Genomic DNA, 27,189 nt, shown 5'->3' with positions numbered 1-27,189 from the left:
GTGTGTGTGTGTCTGTGAGAGAGAGAGAGAGAGAGAGAGAGAGAGAGAGAGAGAGAGAGAGAGAGAGAGAGAAGTATGTATGTGCATGGTGAGGAGTTCCAGGTAGATAGAACTATGAATGCGAAGCCTCTAATTTTGAGCCCCCAAAAAGCATCTATTTCATGGGTATTATATTCTACATAATACATTGAACACATTGTGTTAACTCATTAATGGAAAGTAAAATTGGAAATTTTGGTTTTTTAAGAAAAACATTATGAACTAATAAACTTCATTAAAATCTTTTCTTTGCACCTATCAGAATTTGTAGGAAGCAGGTGCCCACAGTGACTATTATGTGACACTTCTCTTGAACAAGCTCCTCTTCCACTTTCTCTACAGGCACATCATAAAATTATCTTTTCTCCATAATATATGAAACTGGGAAAGTATTGGTGACATTTTGCAATATGGTATAACAACTGGTGAGTTTGGGAAGTAATGATGTAACTGAATTAGGCAAAACTGCTAAAATTCGTATTTTTTCCCATGGAACTCTGCCAACATTTCATTTTCTGTAATTCTACAGAAGTAATATGAAACAAAATTGAAATTTTTCATCAGTTGGAGAAATTGAAACATGTTTATCTAGTTGTTATGATATGCAAAATATTTTCTCAAGGCTTCGAGTTAGAAGGGAGTCAGAAGAAATTTTGACACTTTGTTGAAATTCTTGAAAAAGCCCTCAAATTATAGAAAAATGAAAGTGGTAAGTAAATGACCATTAAGGAATCATGAAGAGGGAGTTTCTAGAAAGTAAAGAATCTGGGTAAACCAAAGTTGTTCTTAATAACAAAGATTAGAGGTCACATGGCAATAATTGTAATAAAGCAGCAAGAATAATGCTGTCCCAGATACTCTCCCCCAGCTTTGGAGAGGTGGAATGATCTGAGCACTGAGAACACTTAAGTGTGGGAAATGTTTACTCCACCTTTAACTTCTTTTATAAAATTATTATTATTTAAAAAAATTTTTTCCCTTTAACTTCTTAATAGAAGCTCCAGTTCCATGTGTCTCACTCATGCCAGCTGCCAGCACCACCAAAGCCCTTAAAAGTTTCCTTGTCTTAATGGCTTGACTTCTCCCCTCCTCCTCGTCATCCCTTATCCTGGACTCAAACCTGTAGGTAAGCCAGACCATGTTCTGTCTTTTCAGAAAAGGAGCAGCTTGAACTATTCCACCCAATTCCAGCCTGGCTTCTAAATCTGGGGTCTCTTGGTAATACTCTCAGCCCAGGGGAGAGGAAAGCCTACTACAGCTAAAATTCAGCCTATCCTTCCTAGCACAGCCAGTCCAGAAGCCATGGCCCTGGAGATAGGAAAGGGTCCAAGTTCTCCCAAAGGCTTTTGTTTGAGAAACACTGGCTTAACTATGAAACAGGATTCTCTGCTGAGCTGAGACATAGCCTCCCTGCCACCACCACCAAGGGAAGTCCATAGTAAGAACCCTTAGGAAAATGAAAGAGGAGCAGGTTTGGAGGCTGGGATTTTCAGGGGTGCTAAGTGGAAATCTTATATTTTTGTCATTACAAAAAAAGTTTCAGTCACATTCAAATTCACATCTAGTTGGTGCCAAAATATAGACATGAGGTCTTAAACTGGGATGCATGAACTCCTTGAACCTGTACATAAAGGTGTATGGTTGGGGGGTATGGGTGGGGTATGGGTGGGGTGTGGGTGGGGTATATGTATAAACACTTTTTGAAAACAGAATCCATATCCTCCATTGATTTCCCAAAGGAGTCTGCAACACCTCCTTCACCTCCACTGCCACCAAAGTTAAGAACCAGTGACTTAAAGGGATTGTAGGCTTTTGTTCAGCTGGAAAGAATCTTGGATGGTATTTAGTTCATTTTTGCTCCCTTTTAAATTTTTCTGATATAAAATTGAGTGTGATTAACATGGGCTATTGTATAAATATTGAAATCTTCTAGGCTCTTTCTTTTCTGAAACACTTTCCAGATGGGTCTTAGAACATGCTTGTGATAACATCAAGTAGGGCTGTGGTGATGGATCTACCCATGTCGATGCCTCCACACATGATCGTCTATCCATGTGTGCCAGAAAGGCTGTTGAGGGGATGGCAGGCGCACTCCTGTCCCCTGGTTTATTTTCATGTGCTTTAACTTGGAGCACAAAGATAGGATTGTGGTTCATAACCCCAAGCCCCTTCATTTCAAAGAGAACTGGTGAGATTCAACCTTATGAGAAAAAGCTGGCAAGGCCCCACAAATTACTTCACTGTGATGATTTTCATGACCCAGCCTTACCCTGAATATTACACATTTATTTCTTTTGCTTTTATGCTTAAAGCAGCTCAACAATGTATAATTCAAGATGATCATGGTTTGCAAAACCCTGTTTGCTCAACACAAATACTGAAAAAAGAAATCAGCTTGATACTTGGCACCCTTCGCTGCAGCTGGGATCACTCCTCCCAAGTCAGATGTTTTCATTCAGTGAATGGAAGTTACATATGAAGAACAGAATGAGAAAACCACAGAATTCCAGTCTCCACAGGAGATTTCTCTGGGGTGAGATGGGAAGCAGAATAGTCAGTTGACTCTTTCAGTGGCTAAGTCAGCAGTGAGAACTTCTTTTAAGAAGTAGAGTAGTAAATACTTGGCAACCATTGGCTTAAGGGTGGAGGTGAAGGGAGAAGTTAAAGATGATTCCCAGGCTTCTGATTTGGTAATTGAGGCCCACAAATGGAAGAGACTTGGGGAGATGTAAATGAGGCTCATTATGGATACATTGTATTTGGGTCCAGGTGGGCAATTTGGTGTGCAGTTCAATATGAGGGTCTGAAGGAGTGGGTTGAGGTAGAGATAGGACTTGGGAGCTATCCATAAACCTACAGCCTACACACCTACTGGGAGTTAGAGAGTTTCAAAAAGGAGATCAATGATGCCAAGTATCTCAGAGGAGTCAAGTCAGAAAGAACAAACTGTTCCCTGGGTTAAACAATGAGAAAGTCATTGATGACTTTAGGACAAATAGTTTCTATGGATTTGAAGAAGCAGAAGCCAAGTCATATCTGATGAAGGATTTGATGGACAGCGAAGAAGTTGCAAAGCTGAATGGTGACCTCTCCAGAAGCCCAGATAAAAAGAAGACAGACTGGTGTGATTGCTAAAGGAGGAATGTAGGATGGTGAGAGTTTCGTCTGTTAGTTTTTAGATTTAAAGAGACTTGAATATGATGAGAAGAAACCAGAAGGAGGAAGAAGTTGAAGAAACAGGAGAACAAATGAATCACTGATGAAACAAATTCCTGGATGGATATGGAGAAGAGTAAATGCCAGAGCACCGTGGTGACACTGGCCTTGACACATTCGAGATGCACATAAGTTTGTGACTGGGGAGTGGGAACTGAGGAAGCTCATGCCTGGTCATCTCAGTTTTATCAGCTAAAGAAAGTAGAGGTACTTAGGGTAGGCTAGGGAGCATGAGAAGAACAGCAAAAGTTTGGACCTATCATGGAGAAGAAGGGAAAAGGGAAACTGACCAGGGACACAGACACAGATGGCTCGAAGCACTGGGGACCCAGATGAGACTGGAAATCCTAAATGTATCGTAGTAGCACCAGTCCACCTAGCTGTGTGTATTTCTCTGACACTTGGCTACCAGTGAGTAGCATGGAAGAAAATGGATATGTTTGGGTTAATCCAGGGTTGGGATTTATAAAACAAGGTTAATAGAAGGGAGTAAAAGAGATGAGAAAGCTGGGTTTTCTGGGTAGAAAGTAGTTGAAGTGATAGAGAATGGGACCTGAGTAGGAAAGGGAAGAAAATGAAACAGGAAAGGATGATACAAAGCAGAAGACTATGGCAAGATGAAGTATACAAGTTGCTGAAGATCTAATGAAGATAAAAGAACAGGTATAGTCAGAGTAGGGGATGGAAAGTTCTGGAAAGACAGGATAGTGTGGTCAGAGAATTCCTGGAATAATTTTTTTTCCTCCAAAACACTTTCCTGCTATTTCCATGTTATACTGTATGTTTTTTTTAAATGTGTTACAAGGTCATCTCCAGGCATTGTGGAATGGAGTGGCCAACCTCCTGCAGAGCAACGTGCCCAACTCTTGACTACTGCATTAGCTCTCCCATGACTCTCCATCTGTAAGAAAGGCACACTTCAGTGGTAGGAAACACAAACAGAATGTGAAAGACTGCTACCAGAAATGAATGGAAGAACAGGCTCAGAGCCCGATTGAATAAACAATGGCTGCATTTCAACCAAGAAAGATACCTTCTACTCCGTTCTCTGCTCCTCCTCTGCAGGGGCAATGACACCACCTCTCCCAAGTCTTCCAGGTCCTGTTTGCCATAGTATAATTGTAGCACACCATATGGGATCCCTCCCGTGATGCCAATGATAGGCCCTCCTCTTCATGGGATGATGCCAGTGGGACCTACTCCCAGAATGAAGCCACCCATGGGAAACCACATGCCAGTAATGAGACCTCCTGCCTGTCCCACGATGGTGCCTGCTTGGCCTGGAATGACTTGACCAGATGGTTAAGGACAGTGCAGAGGCCTCGTTATATCAGGTTTATATTACTTGTTCTACTTCACTAGGAGACCATGGTGCTGTGACTCTGGGTGTTTTCTTAACAGTGCGATAAAGAAGACTTTCTCCCTTTTCTTATCAAAGAGAGAATAGTTTTGGAGGGGAGAAGTGGGACCAAAAAAAAGTAGTTTTCATTTGTATTGTAAAATGTGAAAATAAAATTGTCAACTCCTTTCATAAAAAGAAACAGCAGCAAATGAAAAACCCCAAAATGTATTACAAGTGAAAATATATACCTCAATAACTTAACATTTGTTATTTTGTATTATCTGTGCCTTTGGCTGTCTTCCATATGATAATCCCATTGTCTTTTCATTGAAACAGGAAAATGTAGATGAGTCTTAAGAGTATCATATTTCTAATGCTTTCACTATTTTATATGTACAGTGATATTATTATTATTTTAAATATAAGCTCTTGAGAAAGAAGTCAGTGTTTTCTATTTCAGCTGTTTCAGCAGCTGCTATAGAGATAAGCAAGCTTTCAATACATCTGCTTCCTCTGGCTTTGTCCTTTCCTCCAAATTTAAGTCAATTATAAGAAAAATGTAACCTATAAAGCTGAAAAGGACAGATCACATCAATAGAACCCACATGACAAGTGACTAATGGTAACAAAGTGGACCCATGGGATGATGGGGAATGTAAGGGAGGCTGTGCAAACCTTTATGGCCTAGATTGGAAGCTGAGCCTGAAACCTAGTTAGATACATAATGGGTTAGATGTGCATTGCGCATAAATGAAGTATCGGTCACCTCCATTCCTTCTAAGGCTGTGTCAGCTGTACTTTTGGAAGAGATATTAAGAATTAAATGTGTGCATAATTTGAACATAGTTGGTAGAAAGCAAATATTTTATTATGCCTCATTTTGCTGAAATACATGTTTAGCAAGTGTGCAGGTTAGGTGAAAATGTAAATGAAATTATAGGTAATGGATTAGAGTCCCATTTGCAGAGAATTAAGAAATTTTATTAGTAGGACTAGGCTGCTTAAGAATTCTGCTCACTTGTGTTGCAATGGATGGAATAAAGATGAACTTGACTCTGTGTAATGGCTACCAGGGTCTAGGGAGAAAATAGCAAAAGAAGAAGAAACAAGCCAGGTCAGTGGATCACCCCTGTAATTCCAGCACTTTGGGAAGTCAAGGCGGGCGGATAACCTGAGGTCAGGAGTTTGAGACCAGCCTGGCCAACATGGTGAAACCTCGTATCTAGTAAAAATACAAAAATTAGCTGAGTGTGGTGGTGGGCACCTGTTGTCCCAGCCACGTGAGGGTGCTGAGGCAGGAGAATAGCTTGAACCCTGGAGGCTGAGGTTGAAGGAGCCAAGATCAGGCCACTGTGCTCCAGCCTGAGTGATAGAGCGAGACTCCGTCTCAAATAAAAAAGAAAGAAAAAAAAACAAAGAGTAAATATTTATCACTAGGCTTGCTATCATTGGCTAGCTCAAACCAAGATTAAGAGTAGGGATGGTGCCTTGTCAATAGGAAGTGCTTGGGTAAATTGCAGGTCTCTTCTCACCTCCTTTACTTTGATGGAGGGTCTTGCTGGTTGCCACACCCCATTACTTTAACATCATCTAATTCCCTCATGCTCATCAAACCATCTGTTGGTGGTAATTTGCCTTTCTATCTAGACTTTTCTGAAAAAAGAAAGAAAAGAAAAGGTAGCAGTGGGGGGTGGGGCAATTCCTTGGCATGCTGACATGAATACTCTGTTTGCTTAGCAATTTTGTCTGTCCTTGTAATTAAATAACATTGTGGTTTATTTACTAGTCTCTTGTGAGATGACTAATTAGGGTGAGTTGCTGCCCCCTGATTCTGATGAATTTGGGAAGGGAAATGTAAATTTCTTCACCTTTAAAAAAGATGAGCAGGCCTGGATTCTACAGAAGCACTGCCATTAGAGAAGCCCCATGTGAGATACTGTCAACCTCGTTCTTAGATTTTTTTTTCCCCCCTCTTTTCTTTTGAGACAGATTCCCACTCTGTTGACCAGGCTGGAGTGCAGTGGCATGATCTAGGCTCATTGCAACCTCTGCCCCCCAGATTGAAGCGATTCTCCTGCCTCAGCCTCCTGAATAGCTGGGATTACAGGGACCTGCCACCATGCCCAGCTTGTTTTTATATTTTTGATAGAGATGAAGTTTCACCATGTTGGCCAGGCTGGTCTTGAAATCCTGACCTCAGGTGATCCGCCTGCCTCAGTCTCCCAAAATGCCATGATTGCAGGCGTTAGACATCATACCTGGCCTTAGATTTTTCTTTGTCTACATCAACAAATGTCATGTATGGCTTCTCAAATCATACATTGTTCCCTCTTACTCTGGTTTCAATACCAAAAATTCCACTAAATTGCCTGTAATTCAAATATCCTAGACCTGGACAAGGGGCCCTGTTGTGAGGCAATGGGGCTCAAGCTTCATTCCCATCCAGAATGCTTGTGACAATGCATATTCCAGGCTTTCCATAGAAATCCTGTCTCAGTAGATCAAGGTAGAACCTGGAATCTGCACTTTTAGCGTCACTGATTCTGATACATGGAGTTGACAGATCACACTTTGAGAAACTTCTTTAGATTGGAGTGCTAGCTCGTTTGTGACTGTGAGCTCTAGAAGGTATATTTTCTGTTCCTGAGAGCCATGGGTTCCTCCCTTGACCAGAGGGAAGTTTGATGCACACAGAGAAAGGCAAGTGGGGGGAAATGAAATAACAAAGGAGAGAAAGAACTGGTGATGGTCACAGGAAGAAGCTGGAAGGCTTTCTGCAGGAGTTCAAGCTGTTTGCCTAAGGGACTGGTTCTGGCCATGGGGCAAGACAATTTTATCTTCTTGACAGGTTGGATCTGTTGCTACATTCCTTTGTACAGAAGCAGACTTCAAGTTTTATGGGATGTTTAATTTGGCAAAGACTTCTTTGGCCAAGGTCAGCGACTCCTTCAAGCTACCTCAAATCATGGTGGTAACATGTTGCGTTATAAACATGTATGTGGCAGTAGGCCTGCATTCTCTTGTTCTAGAGGCCAAAATTGATGGGATTTCTCATCCATATCTAGTGCTGGAAGTCTTTGTTACACTTGGCAGTCTGATCTACAGAATCGTAGAATGCTAGAACTAGGGCCAATTCACAGAGTCTGGTTGAGCCCCTCCTTGTTTTAGAGATGTAAAAACCAAGGTAGAGGAAGGATGCAGGATTCACCAAAGTCAAACAAACTCTTAGAGCAAGAGCTGGGACGAGAAGGTCTCCTAACATGTGTGCTGAGAACTCCACAGCCTGCTCCCAAACCACAACTATGAGATTCTCCAAGATCCCCAAGTGCCTTCTGAATCAGCACAGAAACAGTTAGATATGTTGGCTTGATAACTAAGCATATTTTATCATATGGGTGACAGATACTATCAGCTGCTTTGCAGTTCAATTTTGTCCATTTAACTACATAAGCACTGGCATAAGCAACCCATTTTTATGTGTGTGGCTGTTCTCACCAGTCAGTCTTCCAAGGTAGCATTTCTCCTAAACTAAGTGTAATTGTAATCTAGTGGCTCAATGATAGCAATAAAATTTCCTGTAAAACCTTTGTATGTATGGCTGGGTGTGGTGGCTCACGCCTGTTATCGCAGCACTTTGGGAGGCTGAAGCAGGTGGCTCACCTGAGGTCAGAAATTCGAGACCAGCCTGGCCAACATAGTAAAACCCTGTCTCTACTAAAAATACAAAAACTAGTCAGACATGGTGGCAGGCACCTATAATTACAGTTACTTGGGAAGCTGAGGCAAGAGAATCACTTGAACCTGGGAAGTGGAGGTTGCGGTGAGCCAAGGTTGTGTCACTGCACTCCAGCTTGGGAGACAGAGTGAGACTTCGCCTAAAAAAAGAAAAGAAAAGAACATATGGAATTGGAGAACCTGGAAGAAAACCTTCTGGATCATCATGTCCAATACCTTCATGTTACAAGTGGGTAAAATGAGGCTCCAGAGGGTGAAGTGACTTGCTCGAAGCCTCATAGTAGGCCAATGAAGTCAGGAGGAGCCCTTGACCACACTGAATATACACATTGGCATTGCCTGGTACTCTCACAGTACAACATGTGCTCCCAAAAGGCAGGCAGGTGTCGGGCCTCCAGAGTGCCTGGCCCAGTGCCAGATGCACAGTAGTGCCCAATACCTGTGTGATGGGTGAGTGAGCCCTTCATGACCAGCCTTGTTCACCAGCCTCTGTTGTTTCTCTCACATGCCATCAGGTGAAAGCAGTTCTCTACAAAGGAGCCCCCATCAATGTGGTAGTGGTGGAGGTGGCTGGTGGGATAACTGCTTCAGTCAAGCAGGTGCTTTCTGCCTCGCCTGCAGCCTCATACTTCTGCACCCTTTCTGGTTGAGCATCTCTTTCCCAGAACACTTTTGTGTTCAGAGTGAATTTCCTGACAAGCAGCAAATTTAAGTGTCCCCTGCCAGAAGTGGGCTGAGCACACAGAGCCCCATCCCCTTCTACTTTTAATGTGCATCAGTACCAGGCAGTCCCAAAGAGGATGCTTCAGCAGAGCTCAGCAAACATCAGGCCTGAGGAAGAGGCCTCAGCAACACAGCTCTGGAAGGGAGTGGGAAGAGGCAAGAGCTTTGAAAGGCTGCAGATGGTGAGGGTGCCCGGGTGACAGACTGTGGGTGGCAGTTTTCTTTGTATTCCAAATAGGCTGAGGATTTTCTCTCTATTTCACTGAAATCCCTAGAAGAAAATGGGGACAAGAAGAGTAGCAGGCAGAGGCAGATTTCTTATCCTGGGGTCCCTGGATGGGCTTCCAAAGAGAGTTGAATTCTGAAGCCCTTGGAATTTGTACAGCATTATATAAGTTTTGTGTCCGTGTATGTTTTTCAGAACAGAAGGTCTCTTTTATCAGCTTCTTAAAGGAGTACATGACCCAAACATGTCAAGATCTACTGGTGTAAAGATCAAATCCATCTCCAAGCTCTTTAGAATGAATAAAAAGCTCCCTGAGGACTCCCCAGAAGCAGATGCTGCCATGCTTTGTGTATAGCCTGTAGAACCATGAGCCAATTAAATGTCTTTTTTGTGTAAATTACCCAGTCTCAGGTATTTCTTCATAGCCATGCAAGAACAGATGAATACACTGACACTTGCAGGCAAAGTGTGAATCAACTTCCAGTAATATCCTATGTGCCTCCTAGAGAAACAATGAACTTTCGAACTGCATATAATATAGTCTGAAGACTCGAGACCATCCTGATCAACATGGTGAAACCCCGTCTCTACTAAAAATACAAAAAATTAGCTGGGCATGGTGGCACATGCCTGTAATCCCAGCTACTCAGGAGGCTGAGGCAGGAGAATTGCCTGAACCCAGGAGGCGGAGGTTGCGGTGAGTCGAGATCGCACCATTGCACTCCAGCCTGGGTAACAAGAACGAAACTCCGTCTCAAATAAAAATAAAAAAATATACATATATATAGTCTGAAGACTAGCTTTTTTCACTATTGACCTTTCCCCAACACACACACAAACACACACACACACACACACACACACACACACACACACGCCCCCTCTGAGGGAAGTGCCCGTGTCATTATGCATCAAGCATCACTCAGGCTTAGTAGCTGGAACTCTACAAGTTCCTCCCTGGAGAACTCAGAAGCCTCTCTGCCCAGGGCTGAATCAGCACAGAATCTGATCATCTCTTCACGGTTGCTTGTCTGCAGAATAGCTGACAGAGAGTGACAGAATTTTAGAGCTGGAAGAAATCTTAGAGATCATCTGGTTTAACCCCATGTATTGGATGGATGAGGAGGCTGAGATTCAGAGACATATTACTCATCCAAAGTAACTCAGCTTATTAGTTGCTGAATAAGAGCATCAGCTGGTGTCCCAGCTTCTGATCACCTGTATTTTCTGTTTATCTTATTACCAGCTGTAAAATCTGCCTTAGGCTGGGTCTAAATTGTTTAGTGTAAGTATGGAAAGTTGCTCTCTGTTCCTTATGACCAAGAAAGAATATTTTTTCCTTTCATCTTCTTCTTCTTTCTTTCTTTTTTTTTTGAGACTGGGTCTCCCTGTGTTTGCCCAGGCTGGAGTGCAGTGACATGATCACTGCAGCCTAGACCTCCTGGGCTCAAGCAATTCTTCCATCTCAGCCTCTCGAGTAGCTGGGGCCATAGGTATGTGCTGCTACATCTGGCTAATGTTTTTATTTTTTGTAGAGATAGGGTCTCCCTATGTTGCCCAGCCTCAAAAACAGATTTTGAAAGAGAGTTATGATTCCTCAAAAATCAGTACCTTCTGGTTATAAGTGAGGTTAGAAATGCACTGGTCTCATTTTGAAAAAACAGAAGGTGACAGGGATTATTTATTTAGCTATTCAACTGAAGGCATTAGTCTATATTAAAGCTTTTCTTAAAAGCTTTTTCCAGATTTAGATTTTCACAAAGAAATAAAACCAAAACTCTTATGTCTTAACCAAGCTGATCTACTCACTATCCTCCAAATACACGTTATATTTGTAGAATATCCCTTTCTCCCGAATCCAATACTCTGTCATCACTGACCTCTACACAGTCACATCCTACATGATTTTCCAAACCCAGTTAAATTTCCTCTCTTTTCCAAATGTACCCTTAACCTTCTGCCTTGCCTGGAATAATATCTTCTCTCTTTTCTTTAACATTGTGAGAGGATTTAATAGTTATACTGTATTTTTATATTATTGTATATTAGGAAATATATATTACTAGCATATCAGACTGATTTTACAGCTTTTTAAAGAAGATGATTTAGTTGAAGATTGCAGTAGTTCATTAGTGCTGCAAAACCCCACAACTTCAGGTTTAATGTATCAATACTTTACTGAGCTCACGATTCTATGGGTCAGGAATTTAGGCTGGGTTCAGTTGGGCAGGTCTTTCAGTTTCAGCTGGGTGCTTTCATGTGTCTGGGTCAGCTGCAGGTTAGCTAAGTGATTCTGCCTCTGGGGGTTGGCTGGCGGTCAGCAGAGCCCCTCCCTCCTCTCTACAAGGTCCTTCAACCTCCGTCAGACTTGCCATGCTTAACACAGCACCTAGTTCGTACTAAGTGATATTATTATTGTTTTTAGTCTTTCCGGGAACATAGTTCACTTTCTCAATCTTTATACTAACACAAAAGTCAAACACAGACTATTGTGAATTATAGATCTTACCCCCTACCAAATTTTCCCAAAGATTTTAAAGATACAGATAGGCACAAGGCTTAGCCAATATATATATATATTTTTTTGTTGTTGTTGTTAATCAATGAGAGCTTGTTATGTTGCTCAGGTTGGCCTTGAACTCATAGCCTTGCCTCCTCAAGTGCCAGGACAACTGGCCGGAGCCACTGTGGCCCCCGAAATATTTCCTTTTCTTAGAGGAAGCTGAAACCATCAGAAACTTGTAAAAGTTTGCAAAGTGTCCTTTTTTTGTTTTTGCACATTGGACTGTGGTTTTCGTTTTGAATTAACCTAGGAGTTTTGAACAAAGCATGTAGAAATTTTATTTACAAATAGAGCCATTTTGGTTTTTTAAGCACTTTTATTTATAGTCCATCAATTACACACCGGTGGGAAGGTGCTTATAGTAAATATCCCTTATCCTCCCGCCAGCTAGACTCCTTAAAGATGGACATTCAGGGTCTGTTTACACCGTGATCTCGGACTTCCCAGCTTCCAGAACTATGAAAATTACTGTCTTTTGTTTAAACTGCTCAGTCTCTGCTAATTGGTTATAGCAGCCCAGCTGACTAAGACAGTCACTGTCTTGAAAACATTATGAGGCAATGTAGTGTAATGCTTACAAATATGAGTTCTGGAGGCAGGAAAACCTGGGTTCAAAATCTGGCTCTTCCATTTACTAGCTGTATTATTTTGGACAAATTACTTAACCTGTTGTGCCTCAATTTCTTCATCTGTGATATAGGAATAATAATAATGTCGGCCGGGCGCGGTAGCTCATGCCTGTAATCCCAGCACTTTGGGAGGCCGAGGCAGGTGGATCACAAGGTCAAGAGATCGAGACCATCCTGGTCAACATGGTGAAACCCCGTCTCTACTAAAAATACAAAAAATTAGCTGGGCATGGTGGCGCGTGCCTGTAATCCCAGCTACTCAGGAGGCTGAGGCAGGAAAATTGCCTGAGCCCAGGAGGTGGAGGTTGTAGTGAGCCGAGATCGTGCCAGTGCACTCCAGCCTGGGTAACGAGCGAAACTCCGTCTCAAAAATAATAATAATAATAATAATAATAATAATAATAATAATAATGTCTACTTCATGGGCTTATAAGTGTTCAGTGAAAGAATGCATACAAAGTGTTTAATACACTGCCTTATAAATTATAAGTACTCTATGAATGCAAACTTTTAATGACAATAATTATTAGTATTGGCCTAAAGAGGAGAGTTTGGGGAAGTAGGGACCAATAAACTGTGTAGCATAAAGGTCAAGTATGATAAGGACTGAAAAGTGCCAATATATATAGCAACTAGAAGGTCCTTCATGGTACCAATAGCTGGAGGTGAGGTCAAAGCCATACTGCAGTGAGGGGCTGAGGAAATGAAAAGTTAAGAAGGGAAAGCAGGTGGGCCAGGTGTTGGTTCTGGCAAGAGAGTGTTTGAAGGAGGGTTAATTGGGTAATATTTTATCTACTCTATATCCTTTACCTCTACATGTCATGGGTGCCAGGGTGTCAACTTACAAGGGCAGTATATCAGCAACTCCCCAAACCTGTGCAGGAGAGTCAGTCTTTTTTTCTCCCTAGGTTGATGCCCTTCTAACCCTTTCTTGTAAAAAAAATGTTTAAACCCAAACTTCTATTTCTGGCTCCTCTGTAGTTTCTTAAATCACAACTTTAAATAGTTAAAGGTTTCCAGTTTACATAGCAAGTGGATGTAATAAATACAAAAAAAGATAAGCTGATTGTAAGAAGCAGAGGAGATTAGTAAAGAGCTAGAAATTCACAGCTGATGTGGGAATGAATAGTGGAATCTTTGAGCATTTGGGGGAATCCAGTGCATGTCAAGGATGGTGGATTCTGAAGTTTTAATACTGCATGCTAAAGTGCAACCCATTTGGCACACGACCAACTATCAATATGGGTAAAATTCAGTAGCTGGTGTTACATTTTTCTTGTACTCATTGACGTTTTTATCTGTGTAGCAATAAACTTTCCAAGACAGAATGGTAGGGGAGATGCTTGAATTTGTAATTTATTGTTATTCTACTTAAGCATTGTGTTTTATGGCAGCAGTCGTGCTTTACCTAGGATGTGTTTGAATAATTTCAGTTCACCAGCCAGAAGGAAGATAATTCCTCAAGAGTAAGAACATGGTTTCTATTTCCCTCCAACTGAGCTGAATGCTATATCTTTACCTAAAAGGGGCACTGGCCATATTGCATAACACAGTATCTTGATGTATACAGAGCCAAGGAGATTCTTAGTTCTCCCTCTTGGGGATTCTTATGGAAGTTTTAATAAGTTGTTGCTGTGGAAAAGAAGAAAGGGCTTAGACTGGAGTCACAAAGTCCAATATCAAATCCAAGCTCTATTACTTACTGTGTATGATATGATTTGGCTGTGTCCCCACCCAAATCTCATTTTGAATTCCCACCTGTTGTGGGAGAGACCCAGTGGAAGGTAATTGAATCACAAAGGCAGATCTTTCCAGTGCTGTTCTTGTGAATAAGTCTCACAAGATCTGATGGCTTTATAAGGCCATGTTTTCCTGCACAAGTTCTCTCTGCCTGCTGCCATCCATGGAAGATGTGACTTGCTCCTCCTTGCCTTCCACCATGATTGTGAGGCTTCCCTAGCCACATGGAACTGCAAGTTTGTTAAACTCCTTTCTTTAGTAAATTGCCCTGTCTTGGGTCTATCTTTATCAGCAGCATGAAAATGGACTAATATAGTAAATTGGTACTGGTAGAGTGGGATGCTGCTGAAAAGATACCTGAAAATGTCAAAGCAACTTTGGAACTGAGTAACAGGCAGAGGTTGGAACAGTTTAGAAGGCTTGGAAGAAGACAGAAAAATGTGGAGAAGTTTGGAACTCCCTAGAGTTGAATGGCTTTGACCAAAATGCTGTTGATGATATGGATAATGAAATCCAGGCTGAGGTGGTCTCAGATGGACATGAGAAACTTGTTGGGAAATGGAGCAAAGGTGACTCTTGTTATGTTTTAGCAAAGAGACTTGCCACATTTTACCCCTGCCTTAGAGATTTTTGGAACATTGAACTTGAGAGAGGTGATATTGGGTATCTGGTGGAAGAAATTTCTAAGCAGCAAAACATTCAAGATGTGACTTGGGTGCTGTTAAATGCATTTAGTTTTATAAGGGAAGCAGAGCATAAAAGTTCAGAAAATTTGCAGCCTGGCAATGTGATAGGAAAGAAAATTTCATTTTCTGAGGAGAAATTCAAGCTGGCTGCGGAAATTTGCAAAAGTAACAAAGAGCTAAATTCCGAAGACAATGGGAAAAATGTCTCCAGGGCATGTCAGAGGTCTTCAAAGAAGCCCCTCCCATCTCAGGCCCAGACACCTAGGAGGAAAAAATGGTTTAGTGGGTTGAGGCCAGGGTCCTTGTGTTGTGTACAGCCTAGAGACTTGGTGCACTCCCTTCCAACCACTCCAGCTGTGGCTGAAAGGGGTCAATGTAGAGCTTGAGCTGTAGCTTCAGAACTTGTCAACTTCCACATGGTGTTGAGCCTGAAAGTGCACAGAAGTCAAGAATTGGGGTTTGGGAACCTCCACCTAGATTTCAGATATATAGAAATGCCTGGATGCCCAGGCAGAAGTTTGCTGCAGGGGTGGAGTGCTCATGTAGAACGTCCGCTAGGGCAGTGTGGAAGGGAAGTATTGATTCAGAGTCCCCACACAGAGTCCCTACTGGGGCGTTACTTAGTGAAGCTGTGAGAAGAGGGCCACTGTCCTCCAGATCCCAGAATGGTAGATCCACTGACAGCTTGCGCTGTGCACCTGGAAAAGCCACAGACACAACACTAGCCCATGAAAGCATCTCAAAGGGAGGCTGTATCCTGCAAAGCCACAGAGGTGGAGCTGCCAAGACTGTGGGAACCTACCTCTTGCATTAGCTTGACCTAGGTGTGAGACATGTAGTCAAAGGAGATCATTCTGGAGCTTTAAGGTTTTACTGTGCTGCTGTATTTCAGACTTGCATGGGGCCTGCAACCCCTTTGTTTTGGCCAATTTCTGCCATTTGAAAAAGCTGTATTTACCCAAGGCCTGTACCCCCACTGTATCTAGGAAGTAACTAACCTGTTTTGGTTTTACAGGCCCATAGGTGGAAGGGACTTGCCTTGTCTTGGATGAAATTTTGGACTGTGGACTTTTGAGTTAATGCTGAAATGAGTTATGACTTTGGGGGACTGTTGTGAAGGCAAGATTGGTTTTGAAATGTGAGGGCATGAGATTTGGGAGGGACCAGGAGTGGAATGATATAGTTTGTCTGAGTCCCCACCCAAATCTCATCTTGAATTCCCACATGTTGTGGGAGGGACCTGGTGGGAAGTAATTGAATCATGGGGGCAGGTCTTTCCAGTGCTATTCTTATGATAGTGACTAAATCTCATGAGATCTGATGGCTTTATAAGGCAGAGTTCTCCTGCCCAGTCTCTCTCCTTGCCTGCTGCCATCCATCTTAGATGTGACTGGCTCCTTCTTCCACCATTATTGTGAGGCTTCCCCAGCCATGTGAAACTGTTAAGTACATTAAATATCTTTCTTTTGTAAATTCTCTAATCTTGGGTACAACTTTATGAGCAGTGTGAAAATGGATAAATACAGTGTGACTGGGTCATCACATGCCCTCTGTAAACCCCATTTCTTCATCTGTGAAATGGGGCAATTCTTAATAGATCAACCTCATGGATTGTTATGCAGATGAAACGATAGGCTTGGTGTCTGGAATGTTGAGGTTTCAATAAGTTCCTCCTGAATTTGGATTCCCAGTACATCTCTAGCTTCTAGTCAACAGATATTTTGAATTATTCCTGTAAATATAAACTGTGATAATCTCTAAATTCCATCCCAAAGATGGAGGGAGTTATCTGTTCACAGTTATTGCCACAGTTGTACAGCAGAACATGACTGTGAAGCAATGTGACTTAGCTGCCCTGGAAGTCAGGACCCTTGGTTGTGCCTTTAACTCACTGAGTGACCTTAAAAATGACACAGATTTTCTGAGCCTGCTTCCTGACTTGTAAATTACGCCTGGGGACACATGGTAGCATAGGATAAATAAAAACTAAGGCCTTGGATATTCCTGATCTAGATCAGAAATTTCTTTCCACTATAGTAAACTATTGATTCATACTTACTGCTCATGGCAATTCATTAAAAAGCATTATTATCCAGTCATTATTATTACCAATAATTCTAAATGATTCCCCTGGAAGAACTTAGTAGCTAATGAAATTATCCACAACAAATGAATTTGCTAACTAAAATGTGTTGCAGTCCTCTGAAAAACAGAATTTTACTTATTACAATTAAAATTTGTTTTTTAAAAGTCATTATCATTCAGTTTCTGAACTGTATGTGCATGGATATTTATTGGTGTACAGATAAATAGATTTTCGCACTCCATTCAGACAACTATTTAGTAGGGTCAAACATGAGTGCAAATTATTTGGACATTTGTATAAATGTGGAAGGGGCTGCATTCTTGTCATTCTGTGATGCTGTTCAGTGCTGCTGTCCTAAAATACACCTTTGCCTACAAGGATCCTACAGGCTAATTTAAGCAGCTGGGAACCTGCCCAGGCTGTCACTGGTTTTTAGGTATGTTGCCGCAGGCAGTCACCAGCAAGCATCTGTCTCCAGATCTAGGGGGAGTTTGCAGTGTGGCATGATCCCTGGCCCCAGTATGGAACCTAATGGAAAGTGATAAGTCATAGACACAGATCCAAATATTTTTGTTAAAACAAATGTGAGACCTGTTTAAAAGTTATATTCACACACAAAAAAAGAGTTACCTTAATCCCACAGGGGTCAATGCTGTTATTATTCTGGACCAACTGTTGATACAGATTAGCAGGAAATTGCATATAAGGGTCCCTGTAGGCTGCTTGGTATTGCAGCCATCTCATGGATCCCACGGTATAGCCATCAAGCTCCATGGTCTTTGCAGTCAGCCCAACCTGGTTTCAGTTCTTATTTCTACTACTTATTACCTGTGTGATTTGGGGCATGTTTTCTCATCTGTGAAATGGGGATAACAGTAGTACCTACCTCATATGGTGAATGTGAGAACTAAATGAGGTAATGCTTATTATATGCTTTGTAAAGTGCTTTTCACATAATAAGCCCTGAGGTACTACACTTATTATTATTTTGTGTTATTAATAATAAGAAGAACTGGGGCTCAGAGAGGTAAGAAAGCTGTCCAAAATCACACAGCCAACAACTGGCAGGGCCAAGGTGAGAACCCAGGACTATCTGCCAATGAATGTGACACACTGCCTCCAAAAGGGAAAGGCAATGGTTATTCTGCAAGCATCAAGAACAAAGGCAGAACTTGCCAACACACACTGTTGTGGACCAGTCAATTTTTGGCAGAATCTTGTCAGTTAGGGGCAAAACAGTGGTAATCAGCCTCATCTCTAGCAATAATTCCCACCATTTTTCTCACAGGCTATGCTGTTGCTTCATAAAGACTGCAAACCTTGGCCTCTGACACTCAAAACCAGGCAAGACTGAGGTAACCTATTTGTTAATTGGTGTTAAAAATTGACAAAATTAATTCTGAGTTATACAACCAGTGTAGCTTCTTTGTTTTGTGCAATTTCCTTTGTCTACCTTTACCCTGCTGTGAAACCCCATCTTGACATGGTGTACTCTGTGAGGCAATCCCCTTTCCAATCCCAAATGGAAAGTGAGACACGAATGCCTCTGGATTTTCCTTCCCTTAAACCTTCTGAAGTTTTCCTTTGGCACAGCCCTTAAGACGCCACCCAGAAACCAAGGTGGGAAGGGGAAGTCAGGGCCCTAGCCTTTGATTTCTTGCCACCCTTCTTTTCTTTTGGCAAAATACTTTTTTATTTTTTATTCCTTCTTACAAGAATATTCCTTAGGTCACCTTCTCAGTCCACTCTACCCATAGCTTAGAACAAAACTGTATTTTTTCCCTCTCTCCCTCCCTCCCTTTCTTCCTTCCTTCCTTTCTTTTACAAACGAAAGATATCATTTTTGGCTGGATGCAGCAGCTCACACCTGTAATCCCAGCACTTTGGGAAGCTGAGGCTGGTGAATCATCTGAGGTCAGGAGTTCAAGACCAGCCTGGCCAGCATGGCGAAACCCAATCTCTACCAAAAATATGAAAATTATCTGGGTATAGTGGCATGCACCTGTAATCCCAGCTACTTGTGAGGCTGAGGCAGGACAATCACTTGAACCCAGGAAGCGGAGACGGCAGTGAGCCAAGATCACGCCACTGCACTCCAATCTGAGCCACAGAGGAGCAAGACTCCATCTTAAAAAAATTTTTTTAAAAGAGAAAGTTATTATTTTTTAATTTTGATTACAATTAAGACAGGACTATATTGTATAGATACACCTTTAAACCAATGAAGATAGAAATATTAAATTTTTCAGAGCCTTAATATTTAGCATCTTCCAGGATAAAAACATAGTTATAAAACTTTTTTGTTTGAATTAGTTTAAATAATTTTTCTTTAAAAAGTTTGACCTGAATTTTCTGGACCTTCCTTTTGATAACCTTTAGGTTTGGGAGTACATGTGAAGGTTTGTTATATAGGTAAAACACACATCATGTGGGTTTGTTGTACAGAAATAATTAATTCATTATTAAACCCAGTACCCAATAGTTATTTTTCCTGCTCCTCTCCCTCTTCCCACCCTCCACCCTCAGGTAGACTCCAGTGTGTGTTATTCCCCCTGTGTGCCCCTGTACTCTCGTCATTTAGCTCACTTAGAAAAATATGCAGTATTTGGTTTTCTGTTCCTGTGTTAGTTCACAAGGCGAATAGCCTCCAGCTCCATCCATATTTCTGCAAAAGACAAGATCTCATTCTTTTTTATGGCTGCATGGTATTCCACGGTGTATATGTATCACATTTGCTTTATCTAGTCTATCATCGATGGGCATTTAGGTTGATTCCATGCCTTTGCTATTATGAATATTGCTGCAGTAAACATTTATGTGCATGTGTCTTTACAGTAGAATAACTTATATTCCTCTGGGTATATACCAACTAATGGAATTGCTGGGTCAAATGGTAGTTCTGCTTTTAGCTCTTTGAGGAATCTGCATACTTCTTTCCACAATGGTTGAACTAATTCAGACTCCCACCAACAGTGTATAAATGTTCCCTTTTCTCTGCAACCTTGCCAGCGTGTTATTTTTTGACTTTTTATTAATAGGCATTCTGACTGGTGTGGTTTTAATTTGCATTTCTGTAATGAATGGTGATATTGAACTTATTTTTCTATGCTTGTTGGCTTCATGTATGTGTTATTTTGAAAAGTGTCTGTTCACATCCTTTGCTCACTTTTTAATGGGGTTGTTTTTCTCTTGTAAATTTAAGTTTCTTATAGATGATGGATAGTATACCTTTGTCACATTCATAGTTTGCAGATATTTCCTCCCATTCTGCAGATTGTCTGTTTACTCTGTGGATAGTTTCTCATGCTGTACAGAGCTCTTAAGTTTAATTATATTCCATTTGTCTATTTTTTGCTTTTGTTGTGATTACTTTTGGTGTATTTGCCATGAAATCTTTGCATAGTCCTATATCCAGGATAGTATTGCCTAGGTTGTCTTCTAGAGTTTTTACAGTTTTGGGTTTTACATTTAAGTCTCCAATCCATCTTGAGTTGATTTTTGTGTATGGTGTAAGGAAGGGGTCCAGTTTCAATCTTCTGAACATGGCTAGCCACTTACCCCAGCCCCATTTATTGAATAAGGAGTCTTTTTCCCATGGCTTCTTTTTGTCACCTTTGTTGAAGATCAAGTGGTCATAGTTGTACAGCCTTGTTTCTGGATTGTCTATTCTTTCCATTGGCCTATGTGCCTGTTTTTGTACAAGTACCATGCTGTTTTGGTTATGATAGCCCTGTAGCATAGTTTGAAGTCAGGTAACACAATGCCTCCAGCTTAGTTCTTTTTGCTTTGAACTGCCTTGGCTATTCAAGCTCTTTTTTAGTTCTACATGAATTTTAAAGTAGATTTTTCTAGTTCTGTGAAGAATGCCATTGGTAGTTTGATACAAATAGCATTGAATCTATAAATTGTTTTGGGTAGTATGGACACCTTAATGATATTGATTTTTCCTATCCATGAGAATGGAATGTTTTTCCATTTGTTTGTGTTTCCTCTGAGCAATGTTGTCATTTTTATTGTAGAGATCTTTCATCTTCCTGGTTAGCTGTATTCCTAGATATTTTATTTTTTTGGTGGCAATTATAAATATCGTTGCCTTCCTGGTTTGGCTTTTGGCTTGGCTACTGTTGGTGTGTAGGAATGCTGTGATATTTGCACATTAATTTTGTATCCTGAAACTTTGCTGAAGTTGTTTAGCAGCCGAAAGAGCTTTTGGGCCAAGACTATGGGAATTTCTAGATATAGAATCATGTTGTCTGCAAACAGGGATAGTTTGACTTCCTCTCTTCCTATTTAGATGACTTTATTTCTTTCTTTTGGGTTATTTCTCTGGCTAGGACTTCCAATACTGTGTTTAATAGAAGTGGTGAGAGAGGGCATCCTTGTCATGTGCTGATTTTCAAGGGGAATGTTCCAGCTTTTGCCCATTCAGTATAATGTTGGCTGTGTATTACTACGTTGACAGCTGTTACTACTTTCAAGTATGTTCCTTCAATACCTAATTTATTGAGAGTCTTCAACATGAAGCGATGTTGAATTTTATTGAAAGTCTTTTCTGCACCTATTGAGGTAATCATGTGGTTTTTGTCTTTAGTTCTGTTTATGTGATGAGTCCCATTTATTGATTTGCATATGTTGAACCAATCTTGCATCCCAGGGATAAAGCCTGCTTGATCACGGTGGGTTAGCTTCTTATATGCTTCTGGGTTTGGTTTGCTAGGATTTTTGTTGAAGATTTTGACATCAATCTTCATCAAAGATACTGGTCTAAAGTTTCCTTTTTTTAATTGCATTTTAGGTTTTGGGGTACATGTGCAGAACATGTAAGACATTTGCATAGGTACACACATGGCAGTGTGTTTTGCTGCCTTCCTCCCCTTCACCCACATTTGGCATTTCTCCCAGGCTATCCCTCCCCAGCTCCCCCACCTGCTGTCCCTCCCCTCTTCCCCCCAATAGACCCCAGTGTTTGGTACTCCCCTCCCTGTGTCCATGTGTTCTCATTTTTCATCCCCCACCTATGAGTGAGAATATGCAGTATTTCATTTTCTGTTCTTGTGTCAGTTTGCTGAGAATGATGTTCTCCAGATTCATCCATGTCCCTACAAACGACACAAACTCATCATTTCTGATTGCTGCATAATATTCCATGGTGTATATGTGCCACATTTTCCCAATTCAGTCTATCATCGATGGGCATTTGGGTTGGTTCCAGGTTTTTGCTAATGTAAACAGTGCTGCAATGAACATTCGTGTGCATGTGTCCTTATAGTAGAACGATTTATAGTCCTTTGGATATATACCCAGTAATGGGATTGCTGGGTCAATTGGAATTTCTATTTCTAAGGCCTTGAAGAATCGCCACACTGTCTTCCACAATGATTGAACTAGTTTACACTCCCACCAACAGTGTAAAAGTGTTCCTATTTCTCCACATCCTCTCCAGCATCTGTTGTCTCCAGATTTTTAAATGATCACCATTCTGACTGGCGTGAGATGGTATCTCAATGTGGTTTTGATTTGCATTTCTCTAATGACCAGTGATGATGAGCATTTTTTCATATGTTTGTTGGCCTCATGTATGTCTTCTTTTGTAAAGTGTCTGTTGATATCCTTTGCCCATTTTTGAATGGGCTTGTTTTTTTTTTCCCTGTAAATCTGTTTGAGTTCTTTGTAAATTCTGGATATCAGCCCTTTGTCAGTTGGGTAGACTGCAAAAATTTTTTTCCATTCTGTTGATTGCCGATTCACTCTAGTGATTGTTTCTTTTGCCGTGCAGAAGCTGTGGAGTTTGATTAGGTCCCATTTGTCTATTTTGGCTTTTGTTGCCAATGCTTTTGGTGTTTTGGTCATGAAGTCATTGCCTACTCCTATGTCCTGAATGGTTTTGCCTAGATTTTCTTCTAGGGTTTTTATGGTGCCAGGTCTTATGTTTAAGTTTTTTTTTTTTTTTTTTTTTGAGATGGAGTTTTGCTCTTGTTACCCAGGCTGGAGTGCAATGGCGCGATCTCGGCTCACCGCAACCTCCGCCTCCTGGGTTCAGGCAATTCTCCTGCCTCAGCCTCCTGAGGAGCTGGGATTACAGGCATGCGCCACCATGCCCAGCTAATTTTTTGTATTTTTAGTAGAGACGGGGTTTCACTATGTTGACCAGGATGGTCTCGATCTGTTGACCTCGTGATCCACCTGCCTCGGCCTCCCAAAGTGCTGGGATTACAGGCTTGAGCCACCGCACCCGGCCATGTTTAAATCTTTAATCCATCTGGAGTTAATTTTAGTGTAAGGTGTCAGGAAGGGGTCCAGTTTCTGCTTTCTTCACATGGCTAGCCAGTTTTCCCAACACCATTTATTAAACAGGGAATCTTTTCCCCATTGCTTGTTTTTGTCAGGTTTATCAAAGACTGTATGGTTGCAGATATGTTGTGTTGCCTCCGATGCCTCTGTTCTGTTCCATTGGTCTATATCTCTGTTTTGGTACCAGTACCATGCTGTTTTGATTACTGTAGCCTTGTAGTATAGTTTGAAATCCAATAGTGTGATGCCCCCCACTGTGTACTTTTTGCTTAGAATTGACTTGGCTATGCAGGCTCTCTTTTGGTTCCATATGAAGTTCATGGTGGTTTTTTCCAGTTCTGTAAAGAAAGTCAATGGTAGCTTGATGGGGATAGCGTTGATTCTGTAAATTACTTTGGGCAGTATAGCCATTTTCACGATATTAATTCTTCCTAACCATGAACATGGAATGTTTCTCCATCTGTTTGTGTCCTCTCTTATTTCATTGAGCAGTGGTTTGTGGTTTTCCTTGAAGAGGTCCCTTACATTCCTTGTGAGTTGTATTCCTAGGTATTTTATTCTTTTTGTAGCAATTGTGAATGGCAGTCTGTTATTGGTGTAGATGAATGCTTGTGATTTTTGCACATTGATTTTATATCCTGAGACTTTGCTGAAATTGCTTTTCAGTTTCAGGAGTCTTTGGGCTGAGGTAATGGGGTCTTCTAGATATACTATCATGTTGTCTGCAAATAGTGACAATAATTTGCCTTCCACCTTTCCTATTTGAATACCCTTTATTTCTTTTTCTTGCCTGATTGCTCTGGCTAGAACTTCCAGTACTATATTGAATAGGAGTGGTGAAAGAGGGCATCCTTGTCTAGTGCCGGATTTCAAAGGGAATGCTTCCAGTTTTTGCCCATTCAGTATGATATTGGCTGTTGGTTTGTCATAAATAGCTTTTATTACTTTGAGACATGTTCCACCGATACCGAGTTTATTGAGGGTTTTTAGCATAAAGGGCTGCTGTATTTTGTAAATGCCTTCTCTGTGTCAATTGAGTTAATCATGTGGTTTTTGTTTTTGGCTCTGTTTATGTGGTGAATTACGTTTATAGACTTGCGTATGTTTAACCAGCCTTGCATCCCCAGGATGAATCCTACTTGATCATGATGGATAAGTTTTTTGATTTGCTGTTGCAATCGGCTTGCCAATATTTTATTGAAGATTTTTGCATCTATGTTCATCATGGATATTGGCCTGAAGTTTTTTTTTTCTTGTTGGGTCTCTGCTGGGTTTTGGTAACAGGATGATGTTGGTCTCATAAAATGATTTGAGAAGGATTCCCTCTTTTTGGATTATTTGGAATAGTTTCAGAAGGAATGGTACCAGCTCCTCTTTGTGTGTCTGGTAGAATTCGGCTGTGAACCCATCTGGACCTGGGCTTTTTTTGTGTGGTAGGCTCTTAATTGCTGCCTCGACTTCAGACCTTGTTATTATTGGTCTATTCGTAGTTTTGACTTCCTCCTGGTTTAAGCTTGGGAGGACACAGGTGTCCAGGAATTTATCCATTTCTTCCAGGTTTACTAGTTTATGTGCATAGAGTTGTTTGTAATATTCTCTGATGATGGTTTGAATTTCTGTGGAATCTGTGGTGATTTCCCCTTTATCATTTTTTATTGCATCTATTTGGTTGTTCTCTCTTTTCTTTTTTATCAATCTGGCTAGTGGTCTGTCTATTTTGTTGATCTTATCGTTTTTTATTGCATCTATTTGGTTGTTCTCTCTTTTCTTTTTTATCAATCTGGCTAGTGGTCTGTCTATTTTGTTGATCTTTTCAAAAAACCGGCTCTTGGGTTTATTGATCTTTTTGAAGAGTTTTTTGTGTCTCTATCTCCTTCAGTTCTGCTCTGATCTTAGTTATTTCTTGTCTTCTGCTAGGTTTTGAGTTTTTTTGATCTGGCTTCTCTAGCTCTTTCAATTTTGATGATAGGATGTCAATTTTGGATTTTTCCACTCTTCTCATATGGGCACTTATTGCTATATATTTTCCTCTGGAGACTGCTTTAAATGTGTTCCAGAGATTCTGGTATGCTGTGTCTTCGTTCTCTTTGGTTTCGAAGAACTTCTTTATTTCTGCCTTCATTTCATTGTTTATCCAGTCAACATTCAAGAGCCAGTTGTTCAGTTTCCATGAAGCTGTGCGATTCTGGGTTAGTTTCTGAATTCTGAGTTCTAACTTGATTGCACTATGGTCTGAGAGACTGTTTGTTATGATTTCCGTTGTTTTGCATTTGCTGAGGAGTGCTTTACTTCGAATTATGTGGTCAATTTTAGAGTAGGTATGATGTGGTGCCGAGAAGAACGTATATTCTGTGGATTTGGGGTGGAGAGTTCTGTAAATGTCTTCAGGTTTGCCTGTTTGAGGTCTGAGTTCAAGCCCTGGATATCCTTGTTAATTTTCTGTGTGGTTGATCTGTCTAATATTGACAGTGGAGTGTTAAAGTCTCCCACTATTATTGTGTGGGAGTCTAAGTCTCTTTGTAAGTCATTAAGAACTTGCCTTATATATCTGGGTGCTCCTGTATTGGGTCCATATATATTTAGGATCGTTAGCTCTTCTTGTTGTATCGATCCTTTTACCATTATGTAATGACCTTCTTTGTCTCTTTTGATCTTTGTTGCTTTAAAGTCTATTTTATCAGAGATGAGAATTGCAACTCCTGCTTTTTTTTTTTTGCTCTCCATTTGCTTGGTAAATCTTCCTCCATCCCTTTATTTTGAGCCTTTGTGTATCCCTGCATGTGAGATGGGTTTCCTGGATACAGCACACTGATGGGTTTTGATTTTTTATCCAATTTGCCAGTCTGTGTCTTTTGATTGGTGCATTTAGCCCATTTACATTTAGGGTTAATATTGTTATGTGTGAATTTGATACTGCCATTTTGATGCTAAGTGGCTGTTTTGCTCGTAAGTTGATGAAGATTCTTCATTTTCTTGATGCTCTTTAGCATTTAGTGTATTTTTGGAATGGCTGGTGCTGGTTGTTCCTTTCTATGTGTAGTGTCTCTTTCAGGAGCTCTTGTAAAGCAGGCCTGGTGGTGACAAACTCTCTGAGTACTTGCTTGTTCACAAAGGATTTTATTTTTCCTTTACTTATGAAGCTCAATTTGGCTGGATATGTAATTCTGGGTTGAAAGTTCTTTTCTTTAAGGATGTTGAATATTGGCCCCCACTCTCTTCTTGCTTGTAGAGTTTCTGCTGAGAGATCTGCTGTGAGCCTGATGGGCTTCCCTTTGTGGGTAACCCAACCTTTCTCTCTGGCTACCCTTAGTATTTTCTCCTTCATTTCAACCCTCGTAAATCTGATGATTATGTGCCTTGGGGTTGCTCTTCTTGAGGAATATCTTTGTGGTGTTCTCTGTATTTCCTGGATTTGAGTGTTGGCCTGCCTTGCTAGGTTAGGGAAATTTTCCTGGATAATATCCTGAAGAGTATTTTCCAGCTTGAATTCGTTCTCTTTGTCCCCTTCTGGTACACCTATCAAACGTAGGTTAGGTCTCTTCACATAGTCTCACATTTCTTGGAGACTTTGTTCATTCCTTTTTGCATTTTTTCCTCTAATCTTTGTTTCTCATTTTATTTCATCGAGTTGATCTTCGACTTTTGATATCCTTTCTTCTGCTTGGTCAATTTGGCTGTTGAAACTTGTGCATGATTTGCGAAGTTCTCATGTTGTGTTTTTCAGCTTTTTCAATTCATTCATATTCCTCTCTAAGTTATCTATTCTTGTTATCATTTCCTCGAATCTTTTTTCAAATCTTTTTTTAAGGTTCTTAGTTTCTTTGCATTGATTTAGAACATGTTCTTTTACCTCACAGAAGTTTCTCATTACCCACCTTCTGAAGTCTGATTTCATTATTTCGTCACAGTCATT

At 40.9% G+C, this 27,189-nt stretch overlaps 1 long non-coding RNA gene across 2 annotated transcripts in view; it reads left to right on the top strand.

Moving 5' to 3' along the window:
* Positions 1–27,189, top strand: part of LOC118155336 (uncharacterized) — a 100,655-nt gene that overhangs the window by 24,437 nt on the left and 49,029 nt on the right. For both annotated transcript variants that reach the window (XR_004745701.3, XR_004745700.3), the window contains exon 3: positions 18,274–18,340. This is a non-coding gene — a long non-coding RNA (uncharacterized LOC118155336). The remainder of the gene's footprint in view (positions 1–18,273; positions 18,341–27,189) is intronic.

The sequence above is a fragment of the Callithrix jacchus genome, chromosome 1 (assembly GCF_049354715.1).
Source record: "Callithrix jacchus isolate 240 chromosome 1, calJac240_pri, whole genome shotgun sequence".
In the NCBI taxonomy this organism is placed as follows: domain Eukaryota; kingdom Metazoa; phylum Chordata; class Mammalia; order Primates; family Cebidae; genus Callithrix; species Callithrix jacchus.
This window is presented reverse-complemented; position numbering and strand designations above follow the sequence as displayed.